General features: G+C 41.2%; 1 long non-coding RNA gene across 1 annotated transcript; it reads left to right on the top strand.

Moving 5' to 3' along the window:
* The first annotated feature begins 2,906 nt into the window (after positions 1–2,906).
* On the top strand, positions 2,907–19,431 carry LOC105875643 (uncharacterized). Its single transcript, XR_001156072.2, has 3 exons — positions 2,907–3,019; positions 17,016–17,159; positions 19,095–19,431. It is a non-coding gene; the product is annotated as an uncharacterized LOC105875643 (long non-coding RNA).
* Positions 19,432–24,159: the final 4,728 nt, after the last annotated feature.

Here is a 24,159-nt window from a genome sequence, read left to right as displayed (position 1 = left end):
AGATGATAACAGCAGCTAATATTTATAGAGCATCTACTATGTGGCAGGTCTCAAGTTTGTGACTGATTTTTCCCTGAGCCTCAGCTTTGCACTTTGTAGGGCTGTAGTGAAAATCAAATGAGATCATGCGGGCAGAGCAGTTTACACTCTGTTGGTAAATAGGATATAATCAACACACCCTTTTTCTCTTCCTGCCTTTGCATATCTTCTTTGTTGTTTTCTTAAAGTAAGTTAGGGTCCTCTTGCATCAGTTCTGAGGGTCTTCATCAAACACTCTTCATGGTAAGCATGTGTCTAGTCCTATGGTGCTAATGACAATAGGTATGTAGTGTTTTACCAAGCTCTGTCCCATATAGTGCCTGATGTCATAAGTTGCAAGGAGCATATGCATCAGTTCATTCACTCAGTCAAAACCCTCAGTTCAGGACCTACCACTGCCCTGCGCTGTGCTAGGGACTTGGTCTCTGCCCTCTTGCCCTCAAGGAAGTGAGGGATTCTTCTGCAAAGCAAGTGCACGGTTGATAGTGCCTCTGAGCTGAGGCATCTAATCGGGCTGAGGTGTTAGAGAAGATTCCTGGAGAAAGTGACACTTGAGTGAGTTCAGTGAGGGAGGATAGCTCAGCAGAGGGCTGAGCTCTGCAAGGACTGGCCGTCTCTAGAAGCTAAGGTGGACTTTGTTTGCTAAGTTAAATATCTAGATAAAATAAAGAGTTTGAAAACAGCTCCAACTCCCTGCCCCAAACTCTGAGGCCCAGTAGGGTCTGGCCTCTGGTGACCTACTGGGCCAGGCCACATCCCCCACTGCTTTCCCCCTCGCTCACCATAGTACAGCTACGCTGGCCACGCCCGCTGGGTGTGCCACGCCTGTTCCAGAGGCAAGGCCTTGCTGCCACTGGTGCTTCTTGGAGTGCTCTGCCACCAGACCCTCCTGAGCCACCTCCTCCTCATGCTCCACGTCTCAGCTCAACAGTCACCTCTTCTGAGAGGGCCACCTGACCACCCGGTCAGAGGAATGACCCCCAGGAACCCCCTTTGTATGCTGGTGTCACTTCTGACTCCCGATGTCCTCCTGCCCTTGGTGGCGGGCACCAGCACCCCAGATTCCGGACTGGTGGGGTCAGAGCACTCCACCACTCCTCAGTGGATAAGTAGCACAAGGAGAATAAACCTTTGCTGTTTCAGGACATCAAGTTCCTGAGACGGTTTGTTATTGTGACAAAACTTACACATTCTGACGGTCACATCACTGTGTCCTCCAACATCCCAGCATGATCAGGCACATAGGTAAATACTCAATAATTATATGTCAACCAACTGAATGAGGGAAAGAAGGAAAGAAGAGAAGGAAGAGAAGGGGAGGAAAAAAGTCTATTAGGATGAGGCTAAATAAAATCAGAGATCGTCTCTAGCATGGTGGCCTGAAACATAATTCTTCCATCTAGAGAAATGCTTTCCAAAACCTCCAAAAGATTGAGATATCATAATAAAGGGCAGTGCATTGGGGGTTTGTGATGGGCTCCAGGGGTCTTGGGGCATCCCACTCTTTTTAGGTGGTCTTCAGGTAGACCCCTAAGTGTGGTGCAACCACTCGCTCTTGATACCTGTGGCCTCCAGAGAAGAACGCACTGCAGGGCTACTCTTCAAAAAGGTTCTTTTGCATCTGGATCCTTGATCTGCTCTTGTATTCCTGGTATTTACCAATAAAGCCTTCCCTGTTAGCCCTGTATAGACCGCATCTAGTTTCCCATCGGAATGTGGCTTGGGGCTCTGGGATCACACCTGGCCCCAAAGGCTCTCTGTAGTGATGTACGTTGGGGTTTCACACACTCCTGGCTGTATGTCCCATGGAATAAAGACTGAGGCAAATTAAAAACAGATGCCCTGACACAACCGTCAGGAGTCCGCTCTCTCCTTCGAATCTCCTGGAGCAGTCCCGTGCTGTTTCTCAGAGCTCAGGAAGGCTCTGGCTGCTGACGTAGCGGTGTGAAGGACCGCCGAATTGCTGGCATTCTTTTGTTCTGAGGAGAATAAACTAGTTTCAGTTACAATAAGAACCAGATTGCCTGAAAACGTTTAAGTCTTGGGATTCACTGGTTAAAAACAGCTTCTAGGGTGTTTGAATGAGAACTTTTCCCAAGGATGGCTTTGGTGAAGGAGGAGAGGCTGCCAGACACTGCCTCATTAACTAAACAACACAGAACACGGCTCTATATTTTATTGCTGTGTGTGTTAAACTGTGGAGAACGAGAAATTGGAAAGGCCGAAACCCAGCCATGTTCAAAGAATGGAAAACAAAATGCCCCAGCTGTTCTGCTCAGGGAAGGGTAATTCACAAACAGAGAAACAGGCAACACATTTTGGGATCTGACCCCGAGACGAGTTGGAAACCATCACGCTGGTGGGATTCCTCCGGCCACCAAGCCCCGCTCCCCACCTTCTCCCCTCGGATGCACCTGAGGCCATGTCTCCCTCTGCCCCACCCTGGAAGGGCTCACGGTGCACGTGAGACTGTCGAATTGCCTTGGTCCTTTTGGTGGCCTTTTCTTGTTCACATGGGCCTTGCAGAGGGATACACAGCCTGAGACTAACCCAGGGCAGCTGCCGCAGCTTCTAAGCTTAGGTTTAGAAAGAGATCTCATTTGTCTCCTGTTAGAATCCTATTCGAGCAACCATTCAGGCCTGGACAAATTCATCTGGTGACATTGGCCTAGCCTCCTGGGAAATGGAAGAGGGGCGGGGCCTGCCAGTGAGATGACTTCCTCCTTCCTGCACTGCCCGCAGCCTCCTGCTCAGTGCTGCCTGGCTGCCTTCCAGTGGGGCCTGGAGACTCTGCTATCAGCGACCCCACCCTGCATGATCAATCGTGTCTGCGTCTGGGGTCTGGCCTTGGCCTACTAGAGCAAGGCAGACTTTCCCAGTCCAGCAAAGGTGTTGCTTCTGGAGATAAGGTGCTAGAGAAGACTCCAGAAGCCAATGGGTAAGGAGTCCTGAGGTCTTTGTGGAGCTCCCAGTGAAAAATGTGAGTCAATACTTATTTTTCTGGAAGAGTTCATTTATCAGGAATGTTGGACCCTTGTTATTTCCTTTGTGTAAAAGCCTGGGATAATATAGTAAATTCAATTTCATTCAATTTTGTTTGTAGATTAATTGCCACTATTCAACCCTTTTTGAGCTACAAAACTGGCATTTTCACAAAGTTCAACCTACTGTACTATTTTAACACTGTCCTGGACACTGAGGATTAAAAAGAACAGTTAAGAAAAGGTCCTTCAGAGAACACACCATTAAATAAGGAGATGCAAGTGGATGGTTACAGTGTGTCGTGATTAGTGTAAGTGTAGAGGGCTACGCCAGGGCAGATGGGGGTGTGTTCAAATCCTGCTTGGCCAGAGAGGAAAGGTTACCAGAATCGGTTCTTAGTTACTGCACGCACACGAGCTTCTTTAAGACCACTTACTCTCTACCGGTACTTACAATGAGGAGAAGGAGGCGTGCAGCATTCTCTTTTAAATTAAATTTTTATTTCTAAATAATTTTAGGTTTATAGAAAAGTTGCAAAGATAGAACAAAGAGTTTCCATATACCAGCACCCAATTTCCCCTAATATTTTATGTTGCCATCGTACCTTTGTCAAAACTAAGACATTTATTAGCATTGGTACACTACTATTAATTAAATTCTAGACTTTATTCAATTTTGCCATTTATGTCCTTTTGCTGTCCACACTGCATTTAAGTGTGGAGGTTTTAACATACATTTGCAAATTCTTTAACACTCCTTCCATAGAGAGTGGGGTCTATGTCTTTTTACCTTGCAACTGGACATGCTTTGGCGACTGTTTTGGCCAATAGAGGACGGTGGAGGTGACACTATGTGACTGCTGAGTCTAGGCCATAAATGGTGATTCAGCTTCTGCCTTGCTTGCTGGAACACTCCCCTACCCTTGAAGCCTCCAGTCTCCATGGAAGCAGTCCAACTGCCCTGGCACCGCCATGCTGTGAGGAAGCCCAAGCTAGCCGGTACACAGAGACCATATGGAGAGGCCTTAGGAGTCCATGAAGAGAGACGCTCACCTATGCTCCAGCCTCTCTACTCCCCAGCTGCTCTGGCTCAGAACTGTTCCAGCTTCACCCACTGTCAGACTGCAACTCAGGGAGAGCCCCTGAGACAGAGCTGTCCAGCCAGGCTTTTCCTGCATTCTTAACTCACAAATGTGTGAGAGATAATAAGATTGTTGTTGTTTCAAGCTACTACATTTTGGGGAGTTTTGTTATGCAGCAGTAGATAAATGGAATGTGAGAGCTCCACCAGCTGGTCTTACATGAAGTATGAGGCTCATCCACATGTAATAACCTTCCAGATATCCTGCCATTTTGTTTTCACACATTTCTTGAGCACCTACTGTGTGCCAGGTACTGTACCAGGCCTGAAGGAAGTAGGTGACTAAGATAGGTTCTGACCTTGAAGGCATAATAATCAGAAAGAAAAGCAGACAAACCATGGCCATAGTGCAGTATGTTTAGTCAAAGTGTCATGAGACCAGAGAAAAGGGACACATTTCCTGGGGGACATGCTTGAGCCAGGACTTGAAAGATGAATCAGAGCTTTCCACTAGGATGGGGGTGGTGCATGCTTTGCGGGGGAAACCTACAAGAGCTCTGCATGGCTGGAAACAACGGGCTTACTTGCATGAGTGTGCTTTTGGGTAAGCAGTGGGCCAGGCGTGGAATAGGAAGTAAATGTGAAAAAGAGTGACCAGCGAGACTGAGGTCAAGTTTTCAGAATGGAATCTGGGGTCACAAATGGAATGTCAAATCTCTTAGCCTAGATCTGACTGTCCTTCTAGAAACTTCCCAGGAAGATGATGTTTAAATGTTGGTCACTGAAAGGTGCCCTCAGGAATTTGGACTCAAAATATACATCCACTGGATGTAGCTTGACCTCCTGGAAGAATAAACGTTGGAAATGACCAGGGGTTAGGGCTCAAAAACCCTAAGCAAGTCTGCCCACGTCCTGGCCGAGGGGTTTATGAGGTTTCTATTTCCATGGTTTGTATTTTCCATGGAAGCAAGTTTATGGAGGGTGGAGGCGGGGAGGTGTACGGAATGAAAGCACACATTCTCAAAAGTAAACACAGCTTAGGTGAAAGGAAATTGAATAAACTCTGTGGAGGCAACAACTGAGGACTGAAATGGAAAAAAGGGGGTGGGAGAGAGTGAACTCGAGGTGGTGGGGGGGAAATAAGTTAGAGATGAGAGGACAGCAGTACAAACTCAGTCTCTGTCAGACTCTTGCTTGGGCCAGTGTGTGGTCCCTTCTTTTGTTTAACCTAGTTTGAGTTTGTTTCTGTCCCTTGCAAACAGAAGAGTTCTGACTAATTCCCCAGACTTATATATATGTCTTTATTTGATTCTCCCCAAAATGCTGATACTCAAGGAGATTAAAGAATTGGCCCTAAGTCACACAACTGGTAAATGGCAGAGCCATTTAAACTGGATATTATGACTCCAAAGCCAGAGATCTTTCCAGAAACCAAGGCCACAATGTATGCCCACTGCCCCTTTCTCACCCATCTTTCTGACAGCCTGGGTCTTTCTTCCCCAAGCCTCTGCTAGGGAGAGATGGCTGAAGCTGCTCTGGACTCTCACACACTCCTCTTCTTGAATTTTATTTCTTCAACTTAGAGATAGGGAGAAAGGAGAGACCTCTCAGGTGCCATTCAAGGCAAGGCAAGGAAGGTAATGTTGCTGTAATTTCACAGATTAGGGAGCTGAGACTCAATGAAGTTGTCTTCGGGCCAAGATTTCACAGCCAGGGAGTGGCCTATGTAGAATTTGAGATCCAGTCTCTGACTTCCACGTCCATCTTCATTTGATGCATTATTATCATGATTGATGATAAACAACACAATTAGCTACGAGTTGCATAGCACTTACTACATGCCAAGTGCTGTTCTAGTGCTGATTATTAGCTAATTTAATCTTGTCATAATCCTATGCTATATTTTGCAGGTGGCAAATGCAAATACAAAAGTAATTAGAAAATAAGTCTTCGGAGCAGGTTATCTTTTACCTTTCTCTTCTCCTTTACTCTGTAGTTTGGGTACCTTTTTGCCTCCTGTTTGTACTTGGCTGGTCTGGGGGAGAAGTGGAGGTTTGGGGAGTCTGGATCCCAGATAAAGATCTGGGATTTGCTTTCTTGCACCTTTCCTGGTTCAGTTGCTTTTATTTCACACCCTTCTCATTTCTTAGATTTCCTGGCCAGGGGGCCTTTTCCATTTGGGTCTCATTTCCTTACCTCCCTTCCCACCTCCTCCTGGCCAAGACTGATCTGTCTCTTTGACAACTAGACACCTGCTGCCAAGAGAAATAATCCCCATGTGTACAGGGTGTTACCGAAGGGAACAGGGCGGGGAGGGAGAAGGGAAGGGCTTCCTGCCAGCCGCCCAGTGGGCAAGGGGAGAGGAGCCAGAAGGCTCCCTAGGCCAGGAGGATCTGGCAGAGGAGGGGCCAGGGGACCAGGGGCAGCTGGGAAGTAATGAGGGGTGGGAGAAGTTGGGAGGCCGAGGGAAACAGAAGGGCAGTTTCCAACCAGAAAGGGAGGAAAGGAGTGGTTAGAGGGCGGTGGTGCTAGTGAAGGAGTCGGGGGTGGGGAAGGCTCGTTACTTACATTTGTGCAGAATTTCATTGCTTACACAGCATTTTCACCTACATTATTATACCAGGGAGGCTTCATGAAGCTAACCATTTTGCTGACAGTCAGCTGAGGCTCAAATCCTAAATGGATAAATTAAAGCTTATTGGGCACCAACTATGTGCCAGGGAAGGTCCCACGTGCTTTTATATCTGTTCATTGAGACATTCCTCCGAAGCCAGCTGCAGGAGGGAGGTAGAAATAGCTGCTTTTTTATAGCTGAGCAAACAGGTTCTGGTTAATTCCCACGTTTTAGAAATACAGGGCAAGTCCTACTCTCCAGGTGCCATGCAAAGGCTGGAGGGAAAATCAACGCAAACACTTCCCCTGGGCCAGGGCTGTCCCAAGGGCTTTGCAAAGTATGATTTTCTTATGTTTTCACCACCATGAGATAAGCACACTATTGTTATCAAATACTTTTACAGATGAGGAAGCTGAGTCACAGAGAAGCAAGGTGGCACGGGGGTAAGGCATGAGTGGGATTTGAACCCAGGCAGTCTGATTCTAGAGTCCAGATCAGGCATCCTCAAACTACGGCCCTCAGGCCACATGTGGGTGTTTTTGCCCGTTTGTTTTTTTACTTCAAAATAAGATATGTGCAGTGTGCATAGGAATTTGTTCATAGTTTTTTTTTTTAACTATAGTCCGGCCCTCCAATGGTCTGAGGGCAGTGAACTGGCCCCCTGTTTAAAAAGTTTGAGGACCCCTGGTCTAGATCTAATTCATCTATCATGCTGTACAGCAGTGGGCAAAAGAAATGTGGCTTTGTTCTTAATTTCAAGTGACTGAGTTCAAATCCGGTGTCCCTTCCACTAAACCAGGCTCAGTGGGAGGGAAAATGTGTGTCTTAAACACAGCAAAAAGGAGGTGACCGTGCAATGCACCATGTGCTGAGCTGAATCAAGAACCCCTTCTCTAAGTGCCAGGGCACAGCCAGACAACAGGACCCCACACCAAGATCCTAATGAACAAACGTGTCAAAATCCCATGGCCTCTGGTTCCTTGCAAATTAACCAGGTCTTAAGCACTTGGGTAACAAAATGGCCCTGGGATGGTCTCTACATATGGGGAAATAGAATATTGAAGTGGTTTAAATGCCAGGCTCAGGTGACAAACTTGGTTTCCAATCTGGGTTCTCATACTTGCTGGCTTGGGACATCCAGCTCATTGCCTGATCTGAATTAGCCTCTACAATAAAATGACTGAAACATAGTACTGATTGTTTTGGAGTTGTCGTCAGGATTCAATGAGACCATGCCTGTAAAAGGTTACACTTTGTAGCCTGGTGCATAGTTAAACGTGGAGTAAGTGTTAACTTCGGGGTTAAGAGCTTAAGTGCTGGCCCAGACTCCCCCTGGTTTAGTCCAGGGCTCTGCTAGTTACTCCTTGAGTGACCTCAGCAAGTTAGTTAAGGTCTCTGAACCTTGGTGCCCTTGTCTGTAAAATGGACATAACAGCCCCACCCACCACATAGGACCGCTGGGAAGATTGGGTGGGCTGGTGCAGGGGCAGCCTCGGTAGCCACTGTGATTAGGAAGGAGGTGACCTCCGGGAAGGAAGGTGGCTGCTCTCAGCTCTGGCCCTCTCTTGCCCCCTCTTGCCCTTTGCTTTCCCATTCAGGCTGGAGCCTCGATAAGTGGCCATCATGCATCAAACATGTTATAGTTACTTGCAGAATTTGGAGGATTTCACTAGATTTTATGAGGCCTTTTTTGTTCTATGCACTAGAATATAAGCAACTGATATTTACAGAGAATACAGGGGCTACGGAGTATGTAGAAAAGTTCAAGGCACGATCACTTCATGTGGACTTTGCATTCAGGCAGTCCTAGGTTTCACATGCTGGCCCGGCTACTTTGCCTCCTTGATTTTCCATTTCCTTGTCTGCGAAATGGGGAGAGTGATTTTTACCTTGAATGCACTATTTGGATGATCAAATCAAAGGGCCCAGAGTTTTGCCTGGCATATAACAAGTATTAAGTAACATAATTATTATTCTTGACCATAAAGGTACATTTTTTTTCTTTTTTAGAATAGGAAATAGTTCATGGAAAAGGTCTCACTTTCTTTTGAAAGGAAATATCTTACACAATATCATCTTTATATCTCCAGGGACTGCCACATAATAGATGCTGAATAATTTATTTTTTAGTTAGGGAAGAAGGTGGGAAAGCAGGAAGGAAGGAAAGAAGGAAGGGAAGAAGGGAGGATTCAATTAGAGTTATAATAGTCACCATCACAGTCTTACATTTCTTGCTCTATGCTACCTATATTGTGCTTCTCTGCTTCCGAACCCCAACCCTCCCTCAAATCCATTTATACTTTCTGTTGGACACTTGTTTGAAGAAGTGGTCCATTAAATAATTCCTGTACAGTGAGTAAGTTTGAGATTAAAATGTAACTTGATTACAAATGTATAAATATGGCAAATGATATTTACAGAGAAAAAGGAAAGTAAATTACTGCAGAAGAGCTAACTATAGGCTTTCTCCCCACAACCTTCTGAACTGGTTTTTAACAAAGCCAGCTTCTGAAGGGTTTCTATTTAAATGATTCCTCTAAGACATCCTCTGTGGACCCAATTCCTACCAGGGTCCTGTATTCCAGGCGGAAACTTGGGGATAGGGATGATTGTACATGGCTGTGCTTACATTTCAGAAGCTGAATGGAATTTTTTTGCCTCCTTTTTTTCTACACTGAAACCTTAAACTCACTTTGGCTCCATGAAATGAAAATGATATTTGATGGTGTGATTCCAGAGAAATCCTTTCCTGCTTTTCTTTCTTTCTTTTGTTTCTTAATATAAATATGTACTAAGAAATTAGTGAATTTGTGGTCATGGTAGCTAAAATAATATCTAATCTGGACTTGAGCTGGGTCCTCTTCATTCTTTACCTGTATTGTCTTCTGATCTGCTTCAGCATGCATTTCTGATCCATGCCCCAAGCTGATCCATGTTTGTGAGCCTGGGCTGAGTTCGACATCCTCTATAGGGTTTTTCATGGAGCATATGTTTTCAATTTTGATGAAGTCAAAATTATCAGTTTTTTCTTTTATGGACTAGGCTTTTGGTGTGATACCTAAGAATTCTTCACCAAGCATTAATTCCTGGTGATTTTCTCCTATGTTTTCTTCTGGAATTGTCATAGTTTTATGTTTTACATTAAAATACATGATCCATTTTGAGTTAATTTTTAGAAGGTGTTAGGCTTTAGGTCACAATTCATTTTTTTGGTCTATGGATATCCAATTTCTCCAGTACTATTTGTTGAAGAGACTATCCTTCCTCCATTGAATTTCACTTTTGTGAAAACCCAGTTGGCTGGATATTCATTTACGATAGCTATGTCTTCTTGGTTGCTTAATCTTTTAAATATTACATAATGTCCCTCTCTGTGCCTGGTAATTTCTTTGTTCCAAAGTCTACTTTATCTGATTAAAGTGGCTATTCCTACTTCAGTAATATAGCATTCCTGCTTTCTTTTGATTAATGTTACAAGGTATATCTTTCTCCCTCTTTTTATTTTCAATCTACCTATGCCATTACATTTGAAGTAAGTTTCTTGTAGACAGCATATAATTGGGCCATATTTTTAAAAAAATCTATTCTACAAATCTCTGGATTTTAAAAAATGGTATATTTTGACTATTTACACTTAATGTAATTATTATGTTAACATTATGACTGCTATTTAAAATTTTTATTTTCTCTTTGTTTTCTGTTTTCTTTTCCCTATCATCCTGTAGGTTATTTTACGTATTTTATAATTTTTATACATATTTTTGAGTTTATATCTTTGTATAGTTTTTTAGTAGTTGCTCTAGGTACTACATGACTCACACACACACACACACACACACACACACACACACACACACACCCCTTATCACAATCTGTCAGTGTTAATGTTTTACTGGTTTAAGGAAAGTAGAGAAATTTTACTTCCTTTACATCCCTTAGCCATCCTTCATTTATAATATAGTTCTCTCAAATATTTCCTTTATATTAAAAAACATATCAGACATATTATAATTTTGCTTCAACTAATACACACAATTTAGAAAACTCAAGAGAAAATATATTTACCCATATTCTCCCTCTCTTTGTGTTATTTATTCCTTACTGATGTTCCCAGATTCTTTCTTTTATAATTTCCTTTTTGTTTAGAGAACTTCCTATAGCCATTCTTTTAGCATAATTCTGTTGGTGATAAATTCTCTTAATTTTTCTTCATTTGAAAATGTCTTGATTCCTGAAGGATATTTTCTCTGGATATAGAATTCTGGATTGACAGGTTTTTTTCCTTTTGGCACTTAGAAAATACTGTGCCACTTCTTTCTGGCCTAGAAATACACTGTCATTATAATTATCTTTTCCTTATAGGTAATGCATTGTTTCTGGCTGCTTTTGAAAATTTTTTTTAGTTTTTAATTTTTCAAAATCTTCACTATAGTATGTCTTGGTGTGATTTCTTTGAGTTTATCCAATTTATAGTTAGCTGAGATTTTTGAATCTGTAGGAGTGTGTGTATGTGTATATGTATATGTGTATGTATGTGTGTATGTGTATATATATATATATGTGTGTGTATTTATTTATTTTTTCTTTGCTAAGTTTGGAAAATTTTAGGACATTGTTTCTAAAATACTATTTCAGCCTGGCCCTCTTTCTCCTCTCCTTCAGGAACTCTAATGACATGAATTTTAGATTTTTTGTCATATTCCTGTGTATTTTGAAGGTTTTTAAAATTTCTTTCAGTCTGTTTATATCTCTGTCATTCAGATTGGCTAATTTTTATTGTTCTGTTTTCAAGTTCTCACCGATTCTTTCTTTTGTTCTGTTGGTTAGCCTACCCATTGAATTTTTAATTTTGTTACTGCATTTTTATATTCTAAAATTTTCTTTTAGTTCTTCTTTATATCATTTATTTCCTTTCTGAGACTTTCTATTTCTTTCCCCTGACTTTATATTTTTAAAATTTGCTTCAAACATGTTCACAGTTGCTCTTTGAAGCATTTTTTATAATAGCTATTTAAAAATCCCTGTTAGCTAGTACAACCTCTGTGGAAAGTAATATGGAGATACCTCAAAGAGCTACAAGTAGATCTACCATTTGATCCAGCAATCCCATTACTGGGCATCTACCCCCCAAAACAAAAGACATTCTATAAAAAGACATCTGCAATAGAATGTTTATCACAGCACAATTCACAATTGCAAAGATGTGGAAACAACCCAAGTGTCTATCAATACATGAGTGGATTAATAAAATGTGGTATATGCATACCATGGAGTTCTACTCAGCCACAGAAAACAATGGTTGATCTAGCACCTGTTGTATTATCCTGGATAGAGCTAGAGCCCATTCTGCTAAGTGAAGTATCACAAGAATGGAAAAACAAGCACCACATGTACTCACCATCAAATTGGTATTAACTGATCAGCACTTAAGTGCACATATAGTAATAATATTCATCGGGTGTTGGGCAGATAGGAGGGAGGAGGAAGGGACGGGTATAAAAACACTTAATGGGTGTGGTACACACCATCTGGGGGATGGACACATTTGAAGCTCTGACTTGAGTGGGGCAAGGGCAATATACGTAACCTAAACATTTGTACCCCCATAATATGCTAAAATAAAAAAAAATTTAAAAAATAAAAATAAAATAAAATCCCTGTCAAAAATTTCTAACAACTGTTTCATTTCATATTACCATTTACTGATTGTCTTTTCTCCCACTTCCTGATTCTTGGTGTAATAAGTGACTTTTTATTAAAACACAGACATGTTGGGTATTATAAGACCCTATATCTTATTTAAATCTTTTAAGAGGCATCCTCTGACATTACTCTGGTAAATAAAGAGAGGTGTTGCCTCATTACTGCCAGATGTGGGTGAATGTTTAGGTTCCCTACTTAGTCTATGTTGACACCCAGAGGGAGACGGGCTCCTTGTTATTACTGGGTGGGGGTGAAAGTTCAAATTCTCCACTAGGCCTCTGTTGATACCATCCAGCTGAGAGAGGAAAGGGGGCTTATTACTACTTCTTACATTGCTGCTACTGACACTGTCTGGATGGGGGTGAAGGTGGGCTCATTACCCCCGAGCAGTGGTTAAAGCCCTGACTGTCCTCTAGATCTCCTCTAATATCACCCTGTGAAGAGGGAATGGGATTATTTTTACCTCCTGGTGAGAGTAGAAGGCCAGCTTCTCTATACAGTCTCTATTGGTCCATAGCTGGTTATGGACTGGGCTGCAGAGCTCTGGGCACCCCCCACCATCTGTGGAAAAATAGTCTTCCATGAAACTTAGGAACGTGGAGGGGCACAGGGCAGGAGGTGAGCAAGCAAAGCTTCACCTGTATTTACAGCCGCTGCCCATTGCTTGCGTCACCACCTGAGCTCTGCCTCCCCCCAACCCCTCACTTTCCCACCCCACCATCCGTGGAAAAACTGCCTTCCATGAAACCAGTCCCTGCTGCCAAAAAGGTTGGGGAGGGCTGCGCTGTTTTCTTTAGGTGGAAGGAAAATGAAGCATGTAGATTCAGGCCTCCATGAAGCGCAATAGAAATGGTAACTATGTAGAAAAAATTAAGTTGTTTACTATTAAAAAAAAAAGCAATGTCTTAAGGAATTTGAGATATATTTTACAATAAATGCATGAAAACAATAACACAAAATAAGGAGGTATATGGAATTAGTGTTTTTGAGCCTGTGCAAAGTCTGGGTAGTAAAGACACCAATCTGTATTCCACTTTGTTAAAGATACATATTATAATCAACAGGGTAATTATTAAAGAATAGGAAAAGAATGGATTACTAAAAAGTTAATAGAGGAAAAATGCAATCGTTAACCCATAATCAATAAATACAACAACCAGCACATAATCGATTACTGCAGAAGTCAAGAAAAGATAAAGAGGAATATTTTTGTGAGAAATAGAAATCAAGTGATATATCAATAATCACATAAAATGTGAATAGATTCTCTAATTAAAACATAAAGATTGTCAGACTGATTTCAAGAATATAGAAAGTTTGAAAGTAGAAGGATAAAGCACATACTATGTAAACACTAACCTAAAATAGACTTTAAGGCAAAAGCATTACTAGAGAAACAGCGGGATATTTTTTAATAATAAAAGATTTATTCCACTTGAAATATATAATAATCTTAACTTTGAGTGCATATAATAACAGTATCAATTGATAGAACATGAAGACAAAAAAATCAGTAATATATAGAATATTTGACCATGAGTAACAAACTTGCCATTTATAGTGAATTGCATCTCAAAACCAAACATGCTTTTTTTTTTTCCCCAAATGTACATAGAACATTTACTATTTGCTGAGCTAGAAAGCATTATTTAACAAATTTGGAAGAATTCAAATCACCTACAGAATGTTCTCTGACCACAATGGAATTAAAATAGAAATTTAAAGGCACCCAGAAAAGCCCTATGCACACTTCTAAATAAGCCATAGGTGAAATATGTAAAATAAATTACATTGGAAATGAAAAACATTTTAAATTGAATGATAATGTATGGGATGTCCACCTGGCCCTCGTTTACTCCCTGATGTTTCTTCCTTCTCTAACTTGCAAAATCTTAACCCCAGGAAAGGACAGGGCCAGCTGATCCTGGGAAACAGATTTACATGAAGACTCTCCTAGGGTGTAGGGAGAGAACATAGAGGATGTGGAAAACTCTGTAGGAGGGGCTCAGAGACTGTGAGGCCCTGGGAAGCAGAGCTCTGAGGACATTTCCACCAGGAAAAGGGTTCATCCTCATCCTTCTCCCTCTCTAAAAAAAAAGTGGGAGGCTGCAAAAGCAGAGAAGAAAGTTAGAACCTCAAACATATATGTTATACAAGAAGGGAGGCCAAAAACAATGGTTAAATAGCTATCAAACTGTTAGCAAAAGGACAGCAAATTAAATCCAAAGAAAGTAGAAGGAAGGAAATAATAAAGATAAGAGCAGAAATTAGCAAAATAGAAAATGAACTTCCAAAAGAAAATAATCAGCAAAACCAAAATTTGTTCCCTGAAAAAGACTAATAAAATTGATAACACCCAGAAAAAAAGAATTAAGAGAAAAAGAAAGACAAAACACACATAACCAGTATAAACAAGGGAACAGACATTAAAGGGACAATAATAGGTTATTATTAAATAAACCATCTTTTGTGAATAAACTTGTCAACTGGGATAAAATGGATAACTTCCTAGAAAAACACAAGAAGATATAAACATCTAAATAATTCTATATTTATTAAAAACAGTACATCAATAACTTAAGTCTTCCTATGAAGAAAAATTTAGACCCAGATGGTTTCACTGATGAAGTCTTCTAAACATTTAAGAAAGAAAGAACACTAATCTTAAATAAACTTTCTCAGAGAATGGAAGTAGAAGGGCTGCTTCTCAACTTTTCTTAGGCCAGCAAGCTTTGATACCTCAAAAAGATATTACAACAAAGGATCTAATCTTTCTCATGAATATACTTGATAATATTTTAAACAAGATATATATTAAAAAGATATACAAAAATGGTATACATCATGACCAAGTTTCTTTTTTTCTCCGAACAAAGCAAAATTGATTTAAGATTAGAAAATCACCAATAACATTTAACACATTAATAGAAAAGAGAAATCAGATAATCATATTGGTAGATATAGAAAAATATTTGATAAAACTAATATCAATTCAGGACTTAAAAAAGATTCACCACAAACTAGAAATAGAAGCAACTTCATTAATCTGGTAAATATCTACTTAAAAGCCCATAAAAAAAACTCTATACTTAATGGTGAAATATTGAAAAGTTTCTTCCTGAGATTGAGGTTGAAGAAGAAATGCTAGAGATCACCACTGCATATCACCATTGTATCACCACTGTTCAACATTGTATTGGAGGGCCTAGCATTTGCAATAAGGCAAGAACAAGAATAAAATGTATACGAGTCAGAAAAAAGCAATTACTATTATTCACATATGATATGATTGTGTGGCTAGAAAATCCAAAATAATCTACAAATATTAGAATGAATAGTTAAGCAAAACTATAAAACATTATCAAGAAAAATGAAATAATACCTGAATAAATAGAGATACCATAGCTTCTCCCCAAATTGAACTATATACATTCAATGCAATCTTACTAAGAATCTAGTAGCTTTTATTTGAAATTATCAAACTGCATTCTAAAATTTACACAGAAATACCACCCCTCCCTCCAATGACAAAGGCAATATTGAGGAGTAAGAACAAGTTCAGGGATTATATACTACTGTATATTAAGAGTTTTATAGCTATAGTAATTATTAATAAAACAGCATGGCATAAAAATAGACAAACCAATGGAACAAAATAAAGTCCATATAGAGACTCATACGTATATGAACACTTGATTTATGACAAAAGGAATGTAGTAAAGTGGTGGAGAGAGGATGATATTGTGAATAAAATGTTCTAGTCAAATGGAAAAAAAATGATATTGATCCCTGGTTTCACACCATACCCCCCAAAAAAATTTCAGGTGGATTATGAATCTCAATGTGAAAGAAAATAAAATAACAGTTTTCAGAAGGTGATGTATCTTCATGACATTGGGGAAGCAGAGATTTCTGAAACAGGATATAAAACCACTAAACATAATGGAATTGGTTGATAAATTTGGGTATATTATAATATTACTTAGCCATGGTGAACCTTTTGTAACAACCTGGATGAAACTGGAGACCATCCTCCTAAGTGAACTATTGCAAGAATGCAAACACAAACACCATGTGTATTCACTATGAAATTGGAACTAAATGATCAATACTTATGTGTACATATGATAGTAAAAGTCAACAGAAATCAAGCAGGTGGAGCAGGTGGGGGTGAGGGGATGGGTAAATTTACACCTAACAGGTACAATGCACACTATCTGGGTGATGGACTTATAACTTTGACACAAACTATGCAAAAGTAATTTATGTAACTAAAACATTTGTACTCCCATCATATTCTGAAATTTAAAAAAAAATTAGGAATTTATGTTTACCAAAGGGCACTCCATTCAGGGTGTAAAAATATAAACCACAGAGTGGGAGATGTTTTCAATATTTCAAATTTCAATATTCAATATTTCAAACCAACAAATGGACTTATGTCCAATCTTACAAATCAATTTTTTTAAAAAGACAAGCCAATTTAAAAATGGGCAAAAGAATTAAGCACTTTATATTTAAATAAGCAATAAGCACACGATAAGCTCAAGGCCATCAGAGGAAAGCAAATTGAAACCACAATCTGATATCATTACAGACTTACTAGAATAACAATTTCAAATGCTGATGAGACATGGAGCCACTGGAACTCTCATTCACTGTTGGAAGGAGTTAAATTGGTACAACCATTTGGGAAAACTGAACATTTGTCTATCCTATGACCCAGCAATTTTGCTTCTAGGTATGTACACAAGATAAATGTTCACATCTGTTTGCCAAATATACCTATAGAAAATATGATGCTACATGAAGTACACAGCATTGCCAGTGAAGAATTCTACCCCAGATATTTAACCTGAATCTATTCAAGCTTTTAAACTTAATCCAGTTTACAGGGAATGTAGGGTAAAGAGAAACCATAGACTATGTGAAAGCACTCGGATAATTTCAGAATATTGGATACTGTACAAAATAATCTGAACTCTTCCAAAAGTCACTATCAAGAAGGAAATAAAAAAGGGAGGCCAAAAAATATAGTATCAAATGCAATGCATGAACCAAGACTGAATCTTGGCTGAGAAACAACAGCCTGTAAATGACAATCTTGTGACAGTTGGGGAAGTTTGAAGGCTAGATATCGGATGCTATTATGAAGTTATTATTTTTCATGTTGTGAAAAATGATATAGAGGCATGTCCTCATTCTCAGGAGGTATATGCTGATGTATTTAGGGGTAAAGTGTCATGATGTCTGCAACTCATTTTCAAATATTTAGCAAAAAATGTATAGCTAGATGATAGATGAATGGATGTAGATGCATATCTAAATATATCATGAGAAATAATATCACAAAATGTTAACAGTTGTTTAATTTAGGCAGTAGGTATTTTGGTGTTTATTTTATCATTCTATCAACTTATCTGTATATTTAAAATTTTATTAATAATAATGTATTCTTGAAACATATTTTTTTTTTTTTTTTTGAGACAGAGTCTCGCTTTGTTGTCCAGGCTAGAGTGAGTGCCGTGGCATCAGCCTAGCTCACAGCAACCTCAAACTCCTGGGCTCGAGTGATCCTTCTGCCTCAGCCTCCCGAGTAGCTGGGACTACAGGCATGCGCCACCATGCCCGGCTAATTTTTTTTTATATATATATATCAGTTGGCCAATTGATTTCTTTCTATTTATAGTAGAGACGGGGTCTCGCTCTTGCTCAGGCTGGTTTTGAACTCCTGACCTTGAGCAATCCGCCCGCCTCGGCCTCCCAAGAGCTAGGATTACAGGCGTGAGCCACAGCGCCCGGCCTGAAACATATTTTAATGGAATTTTGCACCTAGACTTCTTTAGAAGGTGCAAATATGTTCTACTCTAAGGAAATAAAAACTAGAAACCCTAGAATATACATTAAGGGTGTAGTTTATGTTAGGAAGAATACTGGAACTCCAATCAGAGAACTTAAAGTCAAAGGAAACGCTTTGGCTCTACATCAAAAGTCTGGTTCATGAGTGTACATTTATGTGTTTTAGGTTAACATAAAATGCTTACTGTATATATGCATCACCTTTTAATGATTCCCAGCTTTAGCTACGTTTTTCCAATGAGCCAACCAACTGCTAGTGCCAGTTAACACCAGATGAGAGGGTGTCTGTGTACTTTGTATATGGAAAGAATGTACCATCCAGCTAATAGTGGCTCAGTGATTGTGATTGGAATAGCCATTTCTGAGTGCAGTTGGGCATTCCAAGAGACAACTATCCTGGCCTTCTAGGGAGCCCCCTAAAACAAGGTGGTGAGGAGCCCAGTTTTTGAAGCAGAGGAGTACGGGGTCAAATCCTGGAGGCATGACCTTGGGAAAGTCACTTAACCAACATGAGTCTCAATTTTCTCATATGAAGGGCAGGACCTACATCATGGAGATTTTTTAGGTGTTAAATGTGACCATGCTGCTATAGCAACTGTGTAATGTGGGTGCACAACAAATAAATTAATTGGTGTCATGTGCAGGAATGTCTGGCAGGAGGACAAGGGTTCCAAGGCTATGACTGTTGCTAAAGACACATAAGAAATGGTGTTCTGCTTTCTCAGAAAATTTTAGAAGGGATAAATGGGGTAAATTTACCAAACGTGCTTAAAACAATCTGATTCTCATAAACTGGCTGGACCTATTTTCCTCAAAGGTTGCCCAGACCATCGGCATAAGTATCACCTGTTGCAGTTGTTCGAGATGCAGACTCCCGAACCACGCCCTGTACCTACCGAATTGGAAGATCTGAAAGTGGGATCTGAGAAGCTGGATGTTAACATGTTTGGAAGCTATTGAGTGCTGAGACTATGCCCGAGTGTTCCCTGTTGTATTCCCTGCATCTAGCAGAATGTCTGGCACATAGAGGTGCTCAATAAATACAGAATGATTACATGGGCAAAAGATGAATCAATAACATGTTGCTCCGTGACTCTTACAAATGGGGTGGGATGGGAGTTCTGATTTACGCCCCTCCTTACATACCCCTTAGGCTGCAAGTTGCCCTCTCTTCCTTAGTGGTCATCATGACCTGATTTTGCTGCAGGGACTTGCTGAGGCCAAGAAAAGGTGGGCCCCTGGTCCTTTTCCTGCCTGAGAAGTCTCAGCCTGTGAGCTAGATTTATATACAGCAGTGGATTGAGCAGTAGTTCTCAATCCTGGCTGCACTTTAGAATGACCCAAGGCTTGGCTCCACCCTAGACAAATTAAATCAGGACAACTGGAATGGAAGTCAAGGTATTGGCTTTTCTCAAAAGCTCCCCAGGTGATTCTGTTACATCGTGAAGTTGAGAACCATTGGCAAACAGGAATATGGATACCTCTGAAAATCTCAGCGTTGAGTGCAAAAGGTGGAAAACGATTTATAGCACTTTACTATTTAAGGATATTAAAATTTAATATACACACAAAACAAAGTTCTGTATTTTTAAGAGATACTAAAAAATCTAAGGATATATATAAAATCCTAGGAAGGAAGAAAGGGGAGGGAAATAGGAATAAAAATGGAGAAGAAATGGGAAAATACAAAATAAGAGAGAGATCTTACAAAGACCTTCAAGCTGGAAACTAAAAAGTGTGGTTCCCAAACATCAAATCACCATAGTTATTATGAACAGAGCAGGTGTGTGTACCAGACACAGTGTGATTGATTTGCATACCTTATCTCTGTTAATCCTCATAACAATTTTGAGGTAGGAATTATTATTATTTGGGGTCATTCTACAGATGAGGAAACTGAGGATTAGAGCACTTAAGAATATTATCTAAGGCCATACAGAGTTAGGTATCATCATCATCACATCCCTTGGGTCTTCTTGAGAACCTTCCGGAAGGAAAACTTCCTCCTCCCTACCCCCTCTTCTCTGAATGACTGGCTGCTCAGGGACAGCCGGCACATGCTTCATCCCACCCCTTGCCAAAGATGGGGACAAGAATGACTCTTCAGTGCTCCGTGCCCAAGGCAGAAGACAGTCTACACAAGGGCCTCCTGACCTGGAAACATCCAAGACACCACAGTGTCGGAAGTCACCCTATTGGCTTATGGAATTAAATGCTTGTGTTAAAAAGCCTGAGCCTCACTTTGAGAAACACTACATGAATATTAACTCTTTAGCTTTAATTAATTAACAAGACTCTTGGCCCGGAGGTCAGCTCAGTCTTTGCTGACTACTTCTCTAATGAGGCAGAGAAGTACACGGCTGATCCCCTAGGGCTCAGGGCTGCGAGGGGTAAGCATTCAGACCCCTAACTCTGCAAGGCACCTGGAGACTCGCCAGCTAGACACACATTTGGGGAGAGGTGAGGGCCTTATGCTGTCTCAAGACCTCACACGGTCCTTCTCAGCTTCATAGACCCACTGAAGAAGTAAAGGTGGAAAGAGAAAAGTGATATTTTGAATTGTGGGTACTCTGTTTCAACATACGCTTATATCCTTCCAAAGCCTTGGGTGGTATTACAGCAGAGCGGCACATGAGGGCGCTCCAGGGAATCAACAAGAGCAAAATACATAGGAAATGGGGAGAAGGCATTGTTTTAGTTAATAGATTTTACTTTTTAGTTTAATTGAGCTTCCTTAGAGCCTAGATGGACCCACGGAGCTTCCAACTGTACGTGCATGCCAGCGTATGCTTAGCATGTGTGTGTGTGTGTGTGTGTGCGTGCTGCACACAGAGGGGCGGGGAGGATGCAGGAAGGTAGTAAGGCACCAGGTAAGGATGAGTGGTAAAGGACCAAGGGGAAAGAAAATAAAAATAATGAGCTTCAGAGGCCACCTTTATGATCTGAGAGACAATTTTCTGCACTGTCATTGAAGTCCCCCCACCTTCTTCCCTTTAAGGGGGAAAAAAAAATGTTGGTTCCCAGGGAGAGTGCCCCAGGACAAGGCGGCCCATGGAGAAGGGTGCCAGGGGAGGTGCGAGCGGACGCTGGCTTGTGAGCGCAGGTGCAGCTCTTTGGACCTGCGTTGGCTGGGTCCAACCTGGCCTTGCTGAGCCCCGGCCTTGCTATCAGCCCTCACTGGCTGATGACAGGGGACCAGGCCCCTCTCTCAAGCAGCTGCCCATGCGAGGCTCAGGCCCCAGGAAAAGCAGCTCCAGGTGCACATTCGTCACAGAAATAACAGTGATCAAAGGCAGCAAAAGGCACTGACCTGCTTCATTCTCCCAATTTAAGCGTGGGACCAGAGGGTCTGGCATGAGCTTGATTTTTAACCTGTTATAAAATACTTGAAGAAAGTACTGCGTATCATTAATATTTTTGTTTCTCTTCTCAACCCTCCTCCCCATCTACAAGGCAGGCTTTAACAGGCTGTTGGGCCCTTTTTGTCTCTCCCTGTAGGATGATGATAAGAAACATAAATCTGCCCCTTTTTTATCTGGGAAGGGCTACTCAAGAGGCTGTAGGGCCCATTTAGAGCCCCCGGGACTGTTCTGGGCCCCCCAAAAGAGTGACAGCAGGTGAGGCACGAGAGGACCTCCCCCTCAGAGCATGTGCAGTGGTCTCATTGAGAAGGTATTCAGCTCTCTGCAAAAAGGGGCCGGTGGCTGTGGGGTCAGATGGCAATGCTTCGCATGCTTTAGTGGTTAAGATGCTTCCGTGCTCAAAGGCTTTAGTGGCTATAAGTTGTTTTACTGGGCTGTGAGAGATGTGGATCAAAGCTGTCTTCTGGGTACACATGACTAGCTTTGCCCTGACCCTCATTCCCTTGAATGCACACACGTGCACACACACGTACACACCTATATGGACCCTCCTGCCCCAAAGCCAGGCCTCGAGCGTTGAATGGCTGGCTGCAAGAATTAGACCAGGGGGATGTGTATTGCCATCCTTAGAGGCTGGCTGGTTTTTATACTTATCAAATGACCAAGTATAGTGAAGTTGTTTCTCAATGAGGGTAGAGCCTCCAGGGCTTTTTTGGCGGGGAGCAGGTGGAGGTAATGATGAGATGATATTTTCTGGGTTGGTTATTGTGCATAGCACACAAAGGATTGCTTGGGACTATGTAGTGGGTGCAATCCTGCAAAGCTTGGATGGGCAGCACTGAGGCAGGCAAGGGGCTAGAAGCCAAGGGTGCAGTTTCTAGACTGGTTCTGCCACTGATTTGCCATGTGTGTTTGGGGGAGCACCTCCCACCTCTGGGGTGCATGGTCTTCCCTGTACTATGCAGGTTCTCTCTCTCTGCACCTTCTGAGCTCCAAGATTCTATGAGTTCTTGCCTCTCTGAGGCTCAGACATCTGTCTGCATTTTTTGGGGGCATCTTCTCTTTCCACATACATTGCTTTGGGATTGTTGCCAAACAAATTTTACTTATTCTCCATAAGATTGAACTTTAATACAAGGTCAATCTTTTCCCTACCTCCTAGGAATTAACCTGCAGCATATATTATAGGAAGGAAGTAGATAGAGTGGAGAAACATGAAAGGTTTTGACTTAATTTCTTCTTTATTTGAATCTCTTTACTCATCCACATTAAAACCCAATTCTAGCTTTCTCCCTTCACAGGCCCATGTGTGGGCATTATAGGACAAGGAACTCTCAGCAAGGTGGAACTTGGTCTCACATAAAAGTTGAACGACCTCTTCCTTGTGTCAAATGGATTCACCTTTTGTACTTAAAAAGAATTTTTTTAAATGTGGTTAAGGTAAAAGACAAGAAGGACAGAATCTTCACAACAAAGCAAAATTCCATTGGTTCTTCTCTTCACCAAAGGTGATAGAGATTTCTTTGCAAAGTATGGATGTACTGATGCCATTTAGAAGCAAACTCAACTCTGATTTTACATCAAAGTTGAAAATGCACAAACTCAAAACTGCACATACTCAAAAGCCACACATAGAACAATTTATGCCTTAGATTTTATATGATGTGCTTGACAACATAAATAATCACATACGAAGGCTCTGCTTAGCGCTGGCAAACAGGAGCGCACGCTGTGTATGTGTGGGCAAGGGTGGGGGGGGTGGAAAGAAATTTAATCTTGGAGATCCCTGCGTATTGGCTAGTCAGGATCCTAATCTTGAAAATGGATGCACAGAGATTTTTGTTCTAGTCACATTTAATATTTATTCATTTTTCTAAAAAAGGGCAAACGAATACAAGCTAGGGTTTTAATTCTCTAATATCCAGATTTACTTCTGTCTTAATACAGTGGTATTTTTAGTAAACATTAGAATCTCCGGGGAATTAAAAAATGTTGATTCTCAGGTCCTAGCCCTTAGAGTGTTTGATTCTGTAAACTATATTGGGTGCAAAAATCCTGTATTTTAACAGGCAGTACACGATGATTCCTATGTCTCTAGTCCAGGAAGATCGCACTTTAAGAAATATCAATGTGGTATCTATTCAATTTTGTCCAGTAAGAATTTTTCAATTTTTATCTTGACCCAAAGCCTTCTGTGTATTATTGATATTATAGTTGAACTTCATTCGGTAGCATTTTATGGAGTGCAAGACACACAGGCCACGTCTTGTTGTCTTGTTCATCTTTCTAGTGGCAGAACTAAGCACGCTGCCTGCAACGCAGAGGACTCTCGAAACCTGTTCGCGGATCTCACTGAACCAAGGGTGCAGCTGTGATTGGCATCAGCCGCGATCTCAGACTTTCACCTTCAACTCTAAAAGACAAAACGCGAGCACTGCCTGACCCCTAAGGAGGCCGATGGCACCTCTGTGCTCTCATTCAGGCCCTCACACACACAGACGGGTGCCGTTTAAGTAGAAT

The sequence above is a fragment of the Microcebus murinus genome, chromosome 10, assembly GCF_040939455.1.
Source record: "Microcebus murinus isolate Inina chromosome 10, M.murinus_Inina_mat1.0, whole genome shotgun sequence".
Taxonomy (NCBI): Eukaryota; Metazoa; Chordata; class Mammalia; order Primates; family Cheirogaleidae; genus Microcebus; species Microcebus murinus.
Note: the sequence above shows the minus strand (reverse complement) of the source record. Positions and strands in the feature narration are given on the sequence as shown.